Genomic DNA, 17,038 nt, shown 5'->3' with positions numbered 1-17,038 from the left:
TCAGGCAGTGCTGAACTAGATTCTTGGCAACAGGAAAGGAAACTTGAGATAACTACGAGTGAGGTGCTCCTCCCCCATCCTCCTCCCCTCTCTCCTCCCTCTCTTGTCCTCCCCTCTCTCCTTCTCCTCCCCTCCTCCTCCCCTTCTCCCTCCTCCTTTTACCTTCTCCTCCCCACCCTCCTCCTCTTCTCAGAATACTAAAAAGCAGCTAAGTCTTCTCACTGGACTTGTTAAGGATTCATCTTTGTCTTGGCCCTGGTTAGAGGCTTTAAGACGCTAACACTGTAGGTGGTTGTTTTCCCTGCTAGCACACCCATATGAAGGAGGTTTTATGTGCTTAATTACTGAGGGTCCTGCTAAAAATTTCCCAAATTAAAGATGTTGTACTGACAACCCTTTTCACTGCCGTGAAATAAATACCCAGCAGTGGCAACTGGAGGGAGGTTTGTGGTTGGTCTTCTTTGGCGCACAGCTTAAGGGAAGATATCGTCCTTTATGATGGGGCAGGAAGGTGGAGGAAAGGCCTGCAAAGCAGGTCGTGGCACTATGTTTGCAGCCTGGTTGTAGAAAGATGGACACCGGTGTTCTGCTGGCTGGCCTGAATTATTTTCCCTTTACATTTGCTTGCCGTCCCCCAGCCCAAAGGATGGTGCCACCCACATTGGGGGGGTGTCTTCCCTCCTCAGCTAAGCCTTGCTGGACATACCTTCACAGACGCCTGGGAGTGGGTCTCATAGGGGACTTCAAATTCAGTTAAGCTGGAAGTGAAGATTAAGTAACACAGATGTCACGTGCGACCTGATGATTTTACGCAGGGGTCATTTTGCAATGGCATCATCCCATAAATTGGGACACTGCCACTAGGCAAATAGCATTTGAGGCTTAAAGCATCCTTACGCAGGACGTGGTCTAATGAAAAGCTGCTCTGTGCAGTGGCTGTCCTCGATGTGGCAGCCTACTTGGCTGCAGGAGGGTGCTCACTGGAAGAGCCGAGTGGGCCGGAAAGTGTTCTGAGCAGAGTACACATTCCAGCCCTCTGCAGACCTATGCAGCTGTGGTAATTTGCATAGGTCTAAGCTATTTATGACTCTGCACATTTGCCCTAAAAGAACCATCTCATTTTCGGGTGGCAGCTGCCCACACGGTTCTGGCTGCTGCTGGGGTTTTCCAGAGGGCCACCACGCTGCCACATCACCTCAGAGCATCTTCTCAAAGTTCTGGGTGCTTCTGCTTCTCTAATATGCTGAGGTTTCATGTTGGCCGATTCACTAACTTAGCAGCTGTTCATGAAGCACCTCTATGGGCCAGATTTTTTCCAAGGCTCTTCAGTGTGAGGACATGTGTGTCACAAGTTCCTACCTCTAGGGGTTTGCAGACTGACGGAGGACCATCACGGTTCAGATTCTTGGCCTCGACAGTGCCACTATTCTCTCATTGCCCTGTTTTCAAACCAGGTTCTTGCCACCTTGTAGGCTTGAGTTTTGTCTTCCCATTCGTTGTTGAACTTAACAGTATTGCATGTGGTCAGGAAACACCCTGTGGTCTGGCTTCTGACCCAGAGGAGCCCTCCAAGGTCAACAGTCACTCACATCTGCTACCTTCCCCCACAAAAGGGGGTGTGGTTTCCTTAGGTTTCTTTTTTTTTTTTTTTTAACTGTGATGGTGGCGGTGGTGTTGGAGTTGTGTGTGTGTGTGTCTCCCAAATACCTGCATATGCCTGAAGGTGGTGCTTGGCCTGGTTTTCCCCAGGTCTTCAATATGACCTGTTCTGTTTCTTTTAATACTTCAAATATGGCTTCAGTCCCCAACTCTCCCTTCTTCATTTAGGCTCCAGAAACCCCAATTAACCCTGACTCTCCTTCTTTCTAGTTCCCAACCCAACAGATTCTAGGTCAGTGCGGACTGTCCCATCTCTGGATCCTTGAGGTGTCTCTCCATCTCTGGACCAGAGGCTTGGTAGGTGGTGTCATGCACGTGGTGCTGTTGACCAGGAGTGTTGTTCTGTTGTAATATAGTTTAGTTTTTTTCATGGAACCCCAGCTAGGCCCTGTGCTCAGAGGTAGTAGGCAGCTCCTTCCTGTTGTATCTGTGAATATTTAGCTTAGATTTTATTCTTTCTTTTTTTTTGCTAGCTGGCTATTGTGCATGGAGTGGCTGGGAGCTTGGCCCTATATTTCTTGTCCCCCCAGCTCTCCTTTGTTTTGAAGGAGGCTGAGTCCAGAGGGTTGCGCTCCCTAGGATCCTGCATCAGCTGGTTTGGGGACAGGTTTGGCCAGAGTAGTAGCTAAACAGGGGCTGTAGGGAGAAGAGAGAACCCTCAGTCTTCTTGTCTTCTCTTGACCTTGACTTTCTTGTCTCCCCTTGATCTTGGCCTTGTTGTCTTAACACCTGTGTCAGTGCCCATAGTTCCAGACCCCAGGCAAAGGTCCCTCTGTCCAGCTTTCACAGCCTCTGGCCACACCCTCAAGTCTCCCTGTCTCTCCACATTTGGATAGCACCTTCCCACTCCTGCTGACTCCTGGGTGGCCTCGACATCTTCCAGCAGCAGCTACATTTTGCTGAGTCCTGAAAACCGTGTTTTGCTTCTTGACTGGAGGAAAACTGAAATGACCCAGGGCTGAACCAAAGCTGCCTTTAATGCCTGGCCTTGGATGAAGCAGTGTCCTGTCACGTCTCAGGAATTCCATGGGTTAGAAATGAGATAATGGTATGTCCACCTCATGCTCCAAAAGTGAGCCCTGGGATGTGAACATCAGCAAGTACTGATTACTGAAGGCCACCTCATCTCCCTTTCCTTCCCCTCCCCACTTCCCCGTCCTTCCCTCTTCCTCCCTCTCCTGCCTTCTGTCCTTTGTTGCATCTTTCTGGATTGATTGACAGGAGGCTGTTTTGATTTCAGATGGATTTCCCGGGTCCAATTCCTTCTCTGTGACTCTTGCATATGCCGCCTCTCTTGTCACCATCAGTAAGCTACACACCTAGATATCTATGAGTTTGTGTGGGAACCAAGGATGCATATGGATGGCAAACTCGACACTCTATATTCTAGACATGCAAGTGAATTTTGAGCATACTCCATCAGTGAAGGCTGAGGTAACCACAGTCACAAGTCATTACAGAGACTATTAAAACCAGCATGGTGGGCTGGAGAGATGGCTCAGAGGTTAAGAGCACTGACTGCTCATGAGTTCAATTCCCAGCAACCACATGGTGGCTCACAACCATCTGTAATGAGATCTGGTGCCCTCTTCTGTTGTGTACATGGAGGCAGGGTGTTGTATTCGTAATAAATAAATAAAACTTTAAAAAAAACCAGCATGGCTCGTGTTCCTCCTGGTGGCTTTCATTTGGACATTGATACTAAAGAAAGTATTTTGTTCACGTTTCTGTCCTGGGTTCTTTAGTGTGTCAGTCTTCTGGGGATGAACTGGATCGTGAAGAGAGAGACAAAAGGAGACAGTATGACTTCCTCAAAGATCATATTTTGGAAATAACTCAGAGACCACCCCCAACCCCATTTTTCAATGTCATTTGAACTGCTTGATGTCAGCAGGAGATCCAACTTATGGGCCACTCCCCACCATGATGACTATCTTCCTCCAAAACACCACATTGCGCTGTGGGGTGTTACATTGCATCACTTGAGGAGGAGAGAAGGAATGAAGCAGAGGTTGCATAGTGCGTCTTTCTCCCCAGATGTGACAGTTGCTACCCCCCCCCCAGGAATGAACGTCTATTCTCTATTTCATGGCGATTTCTACGCCAGTCTTTGGGGGGGAAAGTGCAACAAGAGAAAAGACGAGGGAATGAGGCTTTGTGACTGCTGATTTCTCTGTAGGCACAGGGGTCAATGCACACTGTATTTGTCAGAAGTATGCACACTATGGATACCTGCCCATTGCAAGAGTTGCCCATGTGTCTGCCAAAATAAGCACGGTTCTGCCCTGTATTGTATCTTTTGACAGTATGAAGAGATGCCAATTTTTTTTTTTTGGTTTTTTACGAGACAGGGTTTCTCTGTATTGTTTTGGAGGCTGTCGGTCCATCCTGGCCTCGAACTCACAGAGATCTGCCTGCCTCTGCCTCCCGAGTGCTGGGATTAAAGGCTTGCGCCACCACCACCCGACAAGATGCCAATTTTTAAAACTGAGTTTTAAATGTTACAATCACACTCTTTGGCCTGTCCTTCCTGTCTCTTCAGTGAGGAGCACTTCTCAGGTAGCCATTCTTGAGCGGTAAGGGCTTGGGAGCAGGCACTACCTCCGTTGTGTTAAGGGGGGGAGAGGGTTTATGGAAAGGGACTGTGGAGCTCAGAAGGTGCGCCCCGCACCCCAGAGCCATTCACAATGATCAGAGCAGGGATTTCCGTGGCCGTTTTGCATACACAACTTTCATGCCTAATTTTCAGGGCTTCTGCACTTGGGCTCCATATGTTCCCTCAGAGTGCTCTTAGCTTCCAGCTGGAATGCGCTCAGAAACGACCTGTGACATTTTCACATTTGCAAACGGAAAGTGCCAGCACCCATGCCAGTGCGTCCCCAGATTCTGCACCTTTCCTGTGCTGTCACTTTCTGCTCTCTTGCCATTTCTCAGGGTAGGTTGAAAGGGGCCCCTGAGGTGATCCCAACGGGTCCCAGTGAGTGAAGAGAGCCAATGAAAAGACAGAGGCCAATTGTTGTAAAAGGTCAAGGCTGCTTTCCTCTGCTGACATAGGGATCAGTGAACCGGTATCACAGCAATGGAAACGAAAGAACACAAAAGCCTCCATCCCACAGCCTGGGCAGGCTTGCAGCCCGTCCTGATGCTGGAGGGGCAGGACTAGGGGCTGGAGGATGTGTTTGCTTTGGCCAAGGGAGACGTTTTCAAAACAGGCTAAAAATAGGGAGAGCAGGAAGGCACCCATGCCTTTATCAAAGGAAAGTATGCCAGTTACTAACAGCGAGGCTGCGTTCTCACGGACTAATGCAGGTTAATGGAAACGTTGCTCCTTCAGGCTTGGTGAGACTCAGGCAGCTGCAGTGACTGTGTGCCTGGAGTGGGGGAACTGTCTAAGAAGGATGGCTTCCGGGATTGATGAGCTCTGCCCAGAATGTTCTGGACTCACACCATGAGACCTCCTACTTCAGATGCAGACCTAGCCCAGCCTCTAAGTGTGCAGCTGAGAAGCAACTGAGAGAGAGATCCCCTCTCGTCACAAAGGGGGACCCTCCTGTGACCAAGCAGACATAGCCCACCATTTTTGGAAGAACCGGCTGTGCAAGTCTTGCCTCTTCCTTTAGAGAAGTCAGGGAAGAGACATTTACACCGAGCTAGCATATTGGAGCCAAATTACAGGCATAATTGAAAACATTTGTAAAATAAACAGACTCTCTCTACATATATTTATATAGACAGCTCTCTTGACATTTGAGTTTGAAACTGAAAATGATATGTACATGAGGATCAGGGAAAAGAGATCCTCTAGTTTTACTTTGGGGTGGCTTTCATTTTCCATCAATAAAACAATCTGTGTTTTTGTAGTTTACGCTGTGTACCCTTCACAGTGTTGGGACATTGCTTTTCAAGAAGAGAGCTTATTAGTAAAAATTAATATTAATTATTTTATTATTATTAAGTATACAATCTGGCTCCGTGTGTTCTATACTGGCTCTAAGACTAGGTAGGAGCAGCGTGTCCTTGGCTAGGTCACTAAACCTTTTTTAACTTCAATTTCCTGCTCTGAAACCCAAGACAATTGGCATGGATGAGTGAGTATCAAACTGTCATCCTTGACTCATTAGAAATCACAAAGACAACTCAGTGAATTCCAGTCAACATCAAAAAGAACAGAATAAAAATGTTGTGGTGCATATTGTGTATGTGACGCGTTACTTCCGAAAGCTTTTGTTTCAGACATGCATATACAGGTATGTCCATATATATGACTGTCATGTGAAAATTCACCTCAGCTCTGGAGCGAAGTTTAAAAAGTTTGAAAACACTGCAGGAGATTATATCCGGGGTCCCTTCTAGTTCAGAGCCTGGTTCCCTGAGGCAGCACTCCTCGCCATACATTAGTATCTATGAACAAAGTGCTCAGAGCAGGGTTGAGAAGAAAGTAAAAGGGCCTTCACACTACCATGAGGAAGAGCTCAGGTACAGGCTGGGTACCCTCCCAGGAGGGAGTGTGGGCTCTATTGCCTATTCCGCCAAGGCCAGGGAAGAGGGTCTCCAAGACCTCTAGACTGCTCTTTCAGAGGACTGCTGAGACACTTGTAGCAATCGTCTCTTTCCTTTCTTCCTCTCTTTCCTCCACTGTCTCCCTCCACAAGGGTATGAAGCAGAGACAAACAACACGTGCTCTCCTCGGTGGTCTCTGTCTCTGTCTCTCTGTCTCTGTCTCTGTCTCTCTCCTCTCTCTCTCTCTCTCTCTCTCTCTCTCTCTCTCTCTCGCACACACACACACACACACACACACACACACACACACACACACACACACACACGGAGAGAGAAAGCATCGCTGTGCTTTCCCCCCTGAGCCCCCGGGATGAATCACCATCATCATCAATCAACCAGCCGTCTTTAAACTTAGGCGATCGATGACTGGCTGGCAACCTGTAGATCACGCACTTGGAGAGCAAAACACATACTTCTCGCACAGATTGTTGACCTGGTTCCTCTGCTCTGGAAGAGATTTAGTCCTGAAGGAAAACATTCACCACCGTTTTACAGGATACATCTTGCAACTAGACTAAGCAACACATTTTCTGAGTGCCAGATTCGTCTTTTGTTTCATGCTATGGGTATGGGCCTGCAAGGAGGGGAGACAAGTGTCCTTCTTGCCCTAAGTTTCTTTCTAAATGGAATAAAAAGATGTCCTTAGTGTCATCTCATCTTTCCCGACTCGCCAACATGAAATGGTATCTTTCTCTGATTGGCACATGGGCCATATGAGCTAGCAGTGGCTCCAAGGATAAACTATTGTTGGCAAAACCCCGTGGCTGGGCTAGAGGAAAACTTGTCCAAAGTGGTTCCTGGAGGAGGAGAGTGGTGGCTGTCTTGCCTGGAGAAAGTCCAGGTTCCAAGTGAGAGGGGCAAAGGCTGAGTGTCTGGAACATCCCCAGCTCTGCATCAGTTTGACAGGGTTTTCATTTCTTTTGGGGGGGGGGTGAGGTAGGGTAAACCTCACAATCAAATTTCATGCAGGAGCAGAAATAAGCCAGAGGGCTGCGTCTGCTGATGTGCCTCCCACTATCTGATAGTCAGAACTCCAGAAGGTTACCTCTACTCTTGGTGCTCTAAAGCAAGACTGAGTGGCACTAGCAAGTCAGACACTCCCCTCTGAGCTTCAGAGTGTAAGGAAATGGCATTAGGACACATGAACTGTTGGGACAGGTTAAATGAAGGTAAACTCAGGGTCCAGCTCCTTGTCCCTGTCCCTGTTCTTGTACTGTTTGAGGGAAACAAACTTTCTTCTCATTTAGCTCTTAGAAAGTATCATCGGATTTGTTACTCCACATTGAAAATGTTACTGCCTAAAAGAAGGAATGTGTGCTATGGTGAAGGTGAGCCTTGTCCAGAATGATAATCAAATTAAGAGGTACGTGAAGTCACTGGTGGTTGGGGCACATCGTACAAAGAAATGAGAACCCGGAGTTTGATGACCTAACTTAGCCTTAAATAAGATGGTTCTATATATAGAAAATCTCCACAAAGAATGTCAGGCTGCAGTATATATTTAAAGGCAAAAGTAGGTTCTTTTTCCCCCCTTACTACACTGGTGGTCAGGATCAGTATGTTCCCAACAGTCCCAGGGTTTCCTGGGGAGTTCTCCAAACCTTTAAACAATCTCAGTTTCACCAAAAGCAACAACAACAACAAAAACACAAGACAAAAACAAATCGTAAAAGCCGATACATGCAAGCTTGTTCTTCATTCCCTTCATTTTACCTTCCAGTGTTGCACACAGTGCCTCCACAGTGCATGTCCGTGGTGCTATCTTGAGGGTGTATCAGTGAAGAAATCCTGTCTTCAGGGAGCCCATGGCCTGGGAACAGCGGCGACCATAAGACACAGAACGCACGGCGAGTCAGACGTCGGCTGGCAAGCTGTGAGGCAAGGGGTTCGATGAGTTCTGAGTGCTGGTTGGGTGTGTCATTTCATGCACTTTCAAAAGTGGTGTCCGTATTATTTCAAAGTTAAAGATGAGGGGATTGAGAGGGCTCAGTGGTTAAGAGCACTTGATGCTCTTCCAGAGGACCCGAGTTCAGATCCTAACACCCACATTAGGAGAGTTCCAGCCTGTGAGCTCTAATTTCAGGTGGATCTGATACCCTATTCTGCCATCCACAAGCACTGTGCTCATGTGCAAAAGCTCACACTCACACAAGTAATTAAAAATGAAGATAGTTTTAAATTAAAGGAGGAAAATAAGTGTATGTATGAGGAGTGAGTGATGAGGGTCCAGGAAATGAACCTGGTCGAAACCTGACCTCCAGAGGAGGCTAGAAATGGAACCCAGACAGCAGGTGGGCTGGAAAACAGGGCAGAGCACCCCAATATGCTCTCCTTATGAAGGCCTGGTCTCTTCGGTTTCTAGAGGTTCAGGTCAGCTTCCGATGTGCCCTGGAAGAGAAAACTGCAAGAGAAACAGGTTTTCCTCAAGTTAGGAGGAGGGACAGAGGGGACTCAAGTCATAGACTTCAGTGCCAGGCAGGGGACCATTATGCACAACTGTCCCCAGTGACTACGAAGACCCAGCATCTGGAGCCCTGGTTTCAAGAGTACAGTCTCCCTTGCCTGGTCAAGCAGACTCCCAGGGTCAGAACCAAACCTGGCATAAAAAAAGAATGATTCTAGCAGACAAGTCCTGGACGGATGGAAGGTTGTCAAAGATGGTGAGGAAGTATGTGTGGTCCCTGGCAGGTGGAAGGCAACTCTCTCAGGACCTCTGAGGGCCCCCGTAGACTTCTACAGAGTGTTAGTAGGCTGGGCTGTAGAATGCTAACACGATTAGTACCGGAGGAGTCTCATAAGCAATGGTTATGGAATTGTGTGGAGAAAGCGAAATCGCCTGAGAGGGTCAAGGAATTTCCGTGTGGTTTGTAAACAGAAGGTACATCCGATCAACATGTTTTCTCTGGTGAATGGTTTTTCTCGTCACACTATATATGCCCTCTGTGTACAGATCTGAAAGTCACATGGTCCTCCCTCCCAGCTCCGAGCATCGACTTCCTATAGCCGGGTACAATAATCTTCCCTGAACAAGCAGTTTAGAGCACTCTGTTTTGTATAGAACCTTCTGGAAAAACCCTTCCCTGTGGTAGGGCTGCTTCAGAAGAGTCAGCAAACAAGCAGGTCTGAGTTACTTCAGGAATAAACTTCCTTATGCTCTGTTCCTCTATTACACTGAACAAACACACAAGATAAGACAGGCTCACTGGGTTCAGTTACTCCCACGTGGGACTCCACTTACTGACCCCTTCCTCCCCTTAAACTGCACAGGCCATGGCTATCCTTTGGGGTGTAACTTTGATTCTTGGCCCTGTATAGGAAAGGCCATTAGCTCAGGGAGAGACCTCAAGGGGGACTAGGGATGAATGTAGATAATTCTCTTGCTTTAAGAAGGTGTACAGGCTGCTTAACACAAGCTAGAGTTATCAGGAAGGAGGGAGCCTCAGTTGAGGAAATGCCTCCATGAGATCGAGCCATAAGGCATTTCCTTCCTTCCTTCCTTCCTTCCTTCCTTCCTTCCTTCCTTCCTTCCTTCCTTCTTTTTCTTTCTTTTTTTTTTTTTTTTTTTTTGGTTTTTTGGTTTGTGTAGCTTTGGAGTCTGTCCTGGAACTTACTCTGTAGACCAGGCTGCCCTCAAACTCAGAGATCCAACTGCCTCTGCCTCCTCAGTGTTGGGATTAAAGGTGCATGCCAACGACACCCATCAATGTAAGGCATTTTTTCTTAATTAGGGATTGATGGGGGAGAGCCCACTCCATGACAGGCAGTGCCAACCCTGGGCTGGTGGTCCCAGGTTCTATAAGAAAGCAGGCTGAACAAGTCAGGGGAAGCAAGTCAGTAAGCAGCACCCTCTATGGCTTCTGCTTCAGCTCCTGCCTCCAGGATCCTGTCTTGTTTGAGCTCCTGTCCTGACTTCCTTCGTTAATGAACAACAATACGGAAGTGTAAGCCAAATAAACCCTTTCCCTCCTAGATTGCTTTATCATCATGGAGTTTCATCGCAGCAATAGAAATCCTAAGACAGAAATGACACCTATGTAAGCTTGTCTTCTCCCTTTGAGGGAACATTGTCTCTAATGTCATCCATATTCAACTTTTACAATTTTCTTGGTTGAAGCCTAAAAATGACCTTTGCTCGACCGTTGGGAAAGAATCCCCATAAAGCTCTGTTCTGTTGGATAAGGGTTTTCTATTGTCATGTTTCCCTGTCTCCTCCATTCATATTGGATCTACTGTACTGAGTTTTATCTGAAGCTTATAAACCCATTTCAAATAGAATTTGAGCTTATGATTTGACCTCATTATCAGCCTGCATGGTTCTAATCCTTGTAGAGAAAACCTGTCAACAGGCTTCCACGGCTCTCATATATATGACTATATATGTCCGTATTTCATTCTAGTTTCGATCTGTACATTGTCCTTACGGTGTCTAACTGCCACTTTAGCCCCTTTCATTGTGTGGTCTTGAATTTTCGCTATTAGTCTACCTCTGTAGCATGACTGTAACACAACTCTTAAAACAGAATGAGGCCATAATGAATTGCTGTTTTGTAGGTCAAAAGGGTCAAATATCAATGATTTGATGTGGTTTTACGTAGTTTAATACCCACTTATTCAGCAAAGTCTTTAGTGCATGAACTGAGTATTAAGCCAATTTCCATGGGGGATTAAGAAATAAGAGTGACATAGATGCTCTTTGGCATGTGGAGTGTATGCCAAAGCATAGGCACAGATAGAAAGCGATGTACCCTTCGGGAGGGGAAAGCAGCTGCCTGGATGGAAGGTGGGACCATGTTTTAAAATGGTAGTTCACATTGCTGTAGTCTCCTGAAGTCCAGAAGCCCTCTACATAACTCTACCATGAATAACCTTTGGTTTCTCACTGCCCGTTAAAGCAAGGCCAGGCTTTAAACTAGCCTTCACCCATCTAATGCTATTCCTAGTTCCTTGTGCCTATAGTGCGTCCCCATCTATTTCTGCTATTCCTTCCTCCAAGAGGGTTCCATTTCAGAATCAGATGAATGCACTGAGTCCTGTTTTCTGGGTTTAAGCCTAACTGTGTAGGTTCTGGCAAGTTGGTAAATCGCTAAGAGTGCCTCAACTTACCTGCCAGTCAAAGAAACAGGATTTGTGCTCCATCATAGAGAAGTTGCCTTCATTTGGATGTTGAGTGACCCTCCAAAGCCTCCGTTGTTGGATTGTGATCCACAGTGGTAATTCCGGGATCTTTAGGAGGTGGGGCCTAGAGAGACAACAGTAGGTTATTATAAGCACGCATTCTTAAAGGATTTGGGGATACTGGCTCCTTCCTAGCTGTGCTTTTGCTTCATAACCCTGATTTGAGCAATTTCTTTCACTATGCACTCGCTGTAATTGCCATCTCGTACTCCTCCAGAGAGCCAAAAGCCATGAGTCTACCCAGCCATGGGCTAGCACCTCTACAGCCAAGTGTCCAAATCTCTACTCTTTATACGCCAAACATCTTAGTTTATGACTAACACAAGTGTGTATGTGTATTTATTACTTAACGAATGTCATGTTTTACTACAATTTCTGTACATTCAATATCATTCATCTTCAAAGGCTCCGAGCAAGGTTCTGTGCTTCCTCCAGAGGAACTAAGGCAAGTACTCCCTCCTTCCTTTGGTGTACGTTAGTTACTTAGCTACTATTGCTGTGATAGGACACTATGACCAAGGCAACACATGAAAGAAAGAATTTATTTGATGCTCATGGTTTCAGAGGGTTAGAGTCCATGGTTATCTTAGTGAGGAGCTTGGTAGCAGACAGGCAGACATGGTGCTGGAATGGTAGCTGAGAGCTTACATCTCGAGACACAACTGCAAGGTAGAAAAGAGCTAAGTGGGAATGATCAAAGTCTTCAGTCTTAGTCCCCAGCCCATGGAGTGGTACCTCCCTCATTTAGGGTGGGTCTTCCTTCTTTAACTAGCCTAATCTAGACATGCCCAGAGGTTCCTTTCTATGGTGATTCTAAGTCTTGATATACTGAAAATCAAGATTAATCGTCACTGCATTTCAATACAGAGGCACGATTGGGTGACACATTGAGGACATGACTGAACTCAGTCTCCAGCTCCTCTCCCTTGTCTGGAGGTGGATTTATATCACCGTGCTCAAAGCCTCAACCCCCCAGTCACATGGTTGGTCCTTCCATGGTGACCAGTCTCCTCCATTCTAAGCCACCTCATTTAGCTACTCAAGTGTGGTCAAGTAGCCCACTTGGCCACTGTGATGTGGAAGTGTAAGCTGAAATAATCCCTCTCCTTCCCAAGTTGCTTATTATTGTAAGCCCCTCCAGGCTCTGCCCCTGAGGGCCTCCTACCTCCAGGGTCTGCCCACAGAACGCTCTAATGGACCCAGCCCCTCCAGGAACAGGTAGCGGGAGCTCTCCTCTACAGAATAAAAAATCCAAATTCAGGACTTGAAAACTCACCAATCCCCACCCTGGAAAACTTCATCCTATAAAGTTCCACCCCCCAAGAAACCCTATATAAACCCTGTCTTCTGCTCAGCTCTTGGCTGCTTCTTGATAAAGCAGAGGCAGCCACCCTCCTTCATTTTTCCCTCCCGATAAAAGCATCTGTCACATTCCATCTCCACCAATAAATACTAATAGCTGGACGCCAGTAACTGCTGATACCGGTAAGACCACTCTCCTCCCTCCTCCCCCTTCACTGCCCCCTTCTCTCCCTTGCTCCCATAAATGTACTTGTGGAACAAAATACAGTGGACACTTAGGTGCATAAGTGTTCCACCCAGCTTTAGAATTTGAGCGCAACCAGTAGCATCTGCCTTTGGCCTCCCTCCTCACCCTCTTCTCCCCACATCCTACCACCAACCACTTTCCTAGACGCCCTCATTACTACCTTCCTGCTTTGCTTTCTCTTTATGAAGGCCTCGAATGCACGTTTAGTTTTGCTCGTGCCTAAGCTCTATACAGATGGCAAAGCGTCTGCGGTCTCTGGGGACTTGTTCCCTGTCCTCCCCCATCCTGTTTCTAAGCTCCAATCTTGATGGCGTGAGGAGCTGGCATGAGGGGCTGTCGTTCATGCTCCACTGTCACTTAATGCCCTTGTTGCATGTCATCCATGGCTAGTTTTGTTGTCAGACTCGTGCATTTTTTTGTTGACCTGGTGAGAATTTGATTCAAGTCCTTTTTTTTTTTTTTTTGAGACAGGATACAGGGTTGCAAATAGAAATAAATTTGATATTTAGTTAACCTTAAAATAAGGAGATTATCCTTAATGTCCTATCTGAGCCCAACATAATCAGAAGGGAAGAGGAAATGACATGGAAGATTCAATCCCATTGCCAGCTAAAAACCAAAGAAGTGTGATCAGACTCTAACTGGCCAGAATTTTCTCCAGGAGTTCTCTGAAAGAAACACAACCCTGCAGATCTTTCTGAACCCTGCAGGGTTTAGCTCACCAATGGCTACAAAGCCACATTAATGGCTCTCGTGGAGATGGCAAGAGGATCTTGGGTTGGAGAGATGATTCTTGATTATCCAGGTGGTGATATCCCCATCCTTTTTTCCCATCGAAACCCACTTTGGACTTCTTAGCACCAGAGCTTGTTAGTGCAACTTCAAGTCTGTGAGTTCCTGCATTGCTCTCCAACGGCAACAGGAGACCAACAAACACATTTAGAGCTGATACAGGGCTAGCTAGTGGTGAAGATGGGATTACAACCCAAGCCAGAGCCCACATCCTTGGCCACTGGGACACTGGACCTGGACAGACAGAGATTCCAGGAGCACGCGCACATCAATAACTGCAAACATCTCCTTAGCCAGCACCTTTATGAAATAGCTGAACCCTGCCGAAGGCAATGCCATTACCGTATTTTATGTAATAGGTTCCACATTGTTGTTTCCAGTGTTTTAACTTGCAGTGATGAACTTCTTTTTAAGTAATATTATTTCTTTGGGGAAAACTCTTAGAATGTGAAAAGCTGGGTCAAAAAAAGTGTATCTTAGAAAATGGCCAAATTACCCTTCAAAAGGGTGGCAATGAAATGTAATTTAAATCAAAGACAACTAGAGTTGGAACAATTCACCTTCTGCTTGGAAAATATTCTTGGTATTAATCCATTTTCTTATCTACGATCCACACTTAACATAATTGTGCTTTTGTGTATAGCTATATCATCCTTTCTTTTGTAGATTGTAGTTGTTGGAGGGGTATTCAGAAGTCACTGACTCTAACCTTTTAAGTTACAGGAAAGAGTGGGGGGCTTATCTAGTGGAAGAGCCTAGAGGACCCTCTTACCTCACTCAGGTCCAGTAGCCTGTCCCCATCAGCTGCTAAGATCATGAAGATAGTGCCCAGGCAACAACACTTATTGATCTGCTTTCCCCTTTGAAACTATGTGAAAAATCTGTTGTCTCTTTGAGCAGAGGTACATTATGGGACAGAAGGCTAGAAGCTTCCAGATAGGCAGTACTAAGACAAACTCAAAGCATGTCCTAGAGCAAGTCTATTTTCTTTTGCTCATTGTGAAATGTGGTAAACTGATGGCTAAGAATCACTTCACATCGCTTAATGTTTATGTAAGAGTTCTCATATAAAAGGTAATACAACATTTGCAGTCATCACCTTTACCTATTTTTTTTTTCTAACTTGGTTCCTGTGCTACTCAGGAGCTTGGCATCTGATGCACACAAGCATAGGCCAACCCCCTCCCTGTCCGTGAGGCAAACAATGAAATAGGGAAGCACACTGCCGTTCTGTGACTGACCTCAATCGCTGAGGGTGGACCCCCCGCACATTACATCAGCTGGTCGGCTCCATTACACTGCTCTGCGCTGTGCTTGAGCTACTGAAATATTGATTTTTTTTTTTTACAGAGCGGCGCGCACACACTGAAAAATCAATATTCCAGTGCACACAACAGAACCTGCGGCAGAGCCTGGACCAACTCCGAGGCCCACGAGCACTGCTGGCAGGCCTTGGCAGAGCAGGGGGTGGGGGGCTGGAGGAGACAATGCCTGGGGCGAACCCCCCTCCCACCCCCACCCCACCCCCGCAAACCCGGAAGGGTCAGACAAACACGCAAGTGTGCAAGTGGAAAGATCCCCGAGGATAAACAGTTGGAAGGAGCAAGGATTTATCTTCCCATAGGGGGAAAGGGGGTGAAGGGACGAGTAAATAAAGAAGACAGGAAGGGAAGAATTTCCCAGGTAAGAATCTTCCCATGAAAACGTTATCTTTCATTTTCTGTATCATCCAGCCAGATTTAAGATGGGAAAAAGAGATGATATAGACGCTTAATCGCAAAGAGAAACCAGGCCTGTTCTGAGAAGTATCTATATTTTAACAGCTGCAGCTCATTTTCTTTGGTAGCCACAGGCTGTGGGTTTCACAATAACCTGGGCTCTGTCTTTGCGTTGACATTGCCGGCTTCTTATTGGGGAGGGGGCAGGGAAGGAAGACATCTAGTCATGTGGTCTCTCGTCTATCCCCTTTCTTCTACAAAAGCCTGCTTCCTCCATGCTTGCTTGGGGGAACCAAGTACAGATTGTTTCCTTTTGCCCCCAGGATATGGGCAGTTTTGAGCACCTTGATTTATGTCTCCTTCCGGATGCAGGAGACCTCGACTCCAGCCAGGTTCCAGGTCCAGGAGGGGTCAGAGTGCAGACACACCGACCTTTGAGTTAGTCCCTGTAGACGTTAAAAAACAAACTGGTATTTTTTGAAGCTTTTAGGTAGCTCCTGGCCTCCTTTGACTTAGAGATGGGTAGTGGGAACTAATTAAAAGGGGTGGCTTTTTAACTTTGATGAATACTCGATTGAGCTTTGTCCTAGAATTCTCTCACCGAGAATCTTGCTGTCAGTTCTTGTAACACTCAGCCCCGGAGGAGGCAAAGTGCCCCACTCGAGGTTTCTTTTTCCCATTTCTCTTAGGAGGCAACCCCCACCCATCAGAGACCCAGGCCCAAGCTCTGGCCCAGCCTGGAAGAGGTTGCAAGCAAAACTGCGTTCAGCGTCTTCTAGCACGAGGGAGGGAAGGACACCACGTCTAGCCAGACTACCCCTGGGGGTTGAATCCAGAGGCCGGGCGGGGCCGGACTTGGAGCCAGGTGGCCACCTGGAGCGGCGCGCCCCGCCCGGATCCGGCCCCGCCCCTGCCCCGCCCCTCTGCCTGCAGGCCCCGCCCCCTCCCACCCGAAGCTCCGGGCTCAACTCTATTTGCATAAGGAGGCGGTTCCCCGTCCCGCCCGGCGTGCACGTGACTCCGGGAAGGCGGAGGGAACCTGCTGACTTGACACGAGCCGTTTTGCGGCTCCCCTTGGCGCGGAATAGCAAGAGCAGCCGTGACCTCCGACCCCGCCCGCCGGCAGCCAATAAGAGCGCAGGTCGTCTCCAAACCCAAAATTTCCACGTCGGCAAAAGTCAAGATGGAAGGGAGCGGAGCGGAGCGCCCACTGGGAGCTGGTCGCAGCGGCCCGGGATGCGGAGGGCCGGGCTGCGGCGCGCGGGGGCCCTTTGGGAAGGCGGCCAGGCCAGACAGGCCGAGGCAACCCCCGGCCTCAGCTCTGGAGCTCTCTGGACCTGGCTCTGTCGGCCGCGCTCACCGGTCGGGCAGGATGGGGACTGCGCTCCGCGGACCTGTTGCACGCGCGCAACAGCTGCTTGCGCGCAGTGCGTGGGGAGGCGTGCGGGACTCCGCACGGTGGTCCGGGGTGGGTGGGCGGGCTAGGGACACCGGGCCTGTGTCGTGGGCTCCGTGCAGATCTGCTGCGGAGGCTCTGCCCAAGCGAACCGAGGGAAACTGGGAGAGTGGGTGGCACCGAGGGGCC

General features: G+C 47.8%; 1 long non-coding RNA gene across 1 annotated transcript; it reads right to left on the bottom strand.

The window, feature by feature from the left end:
* Window positions 1-3,329: 3,329 nt before the first annotated feature.
* Window positions 3,330-11,459, bottom strand: LOC121136620. Its single transcript, XR_005873662.1, has 3 exons — window positions 11,323-11,459; window positions 7,933-8,090; window positions 3,330-3,427 (listed from the first exon to the last, which is right to left on the bottom strand). It is a non-coding gene; the product is annotated as an uncharacterized LOC121136620 (long non-coding RNA).
* Window positions 11,460-17,038: the final 5,579 nt, after the last annotated feature.

Source organism: Mesocricetus auratus, unplaced genomic scaffold (genome assembly GCF_017639785.1).
Source record: "Mesocricetus auratus isolate SY011 unplaced genomic scaffold, BCM_Maur_2.0 Super-Scaffold_100676, whole genome shotgun sequence".
NCBI classification, from domain to species: domain Eukaryota; kingdom Metazoa; phylum Chordata; class Mammalia; order Rodentia; family Cricetidae; genus Mesocricetus; species Mesocricetus auratus.
Note: the sequence above shows the minus strand (reverse complement) of the source record. Positions and strands in the feature narration are given on the sequence as shown.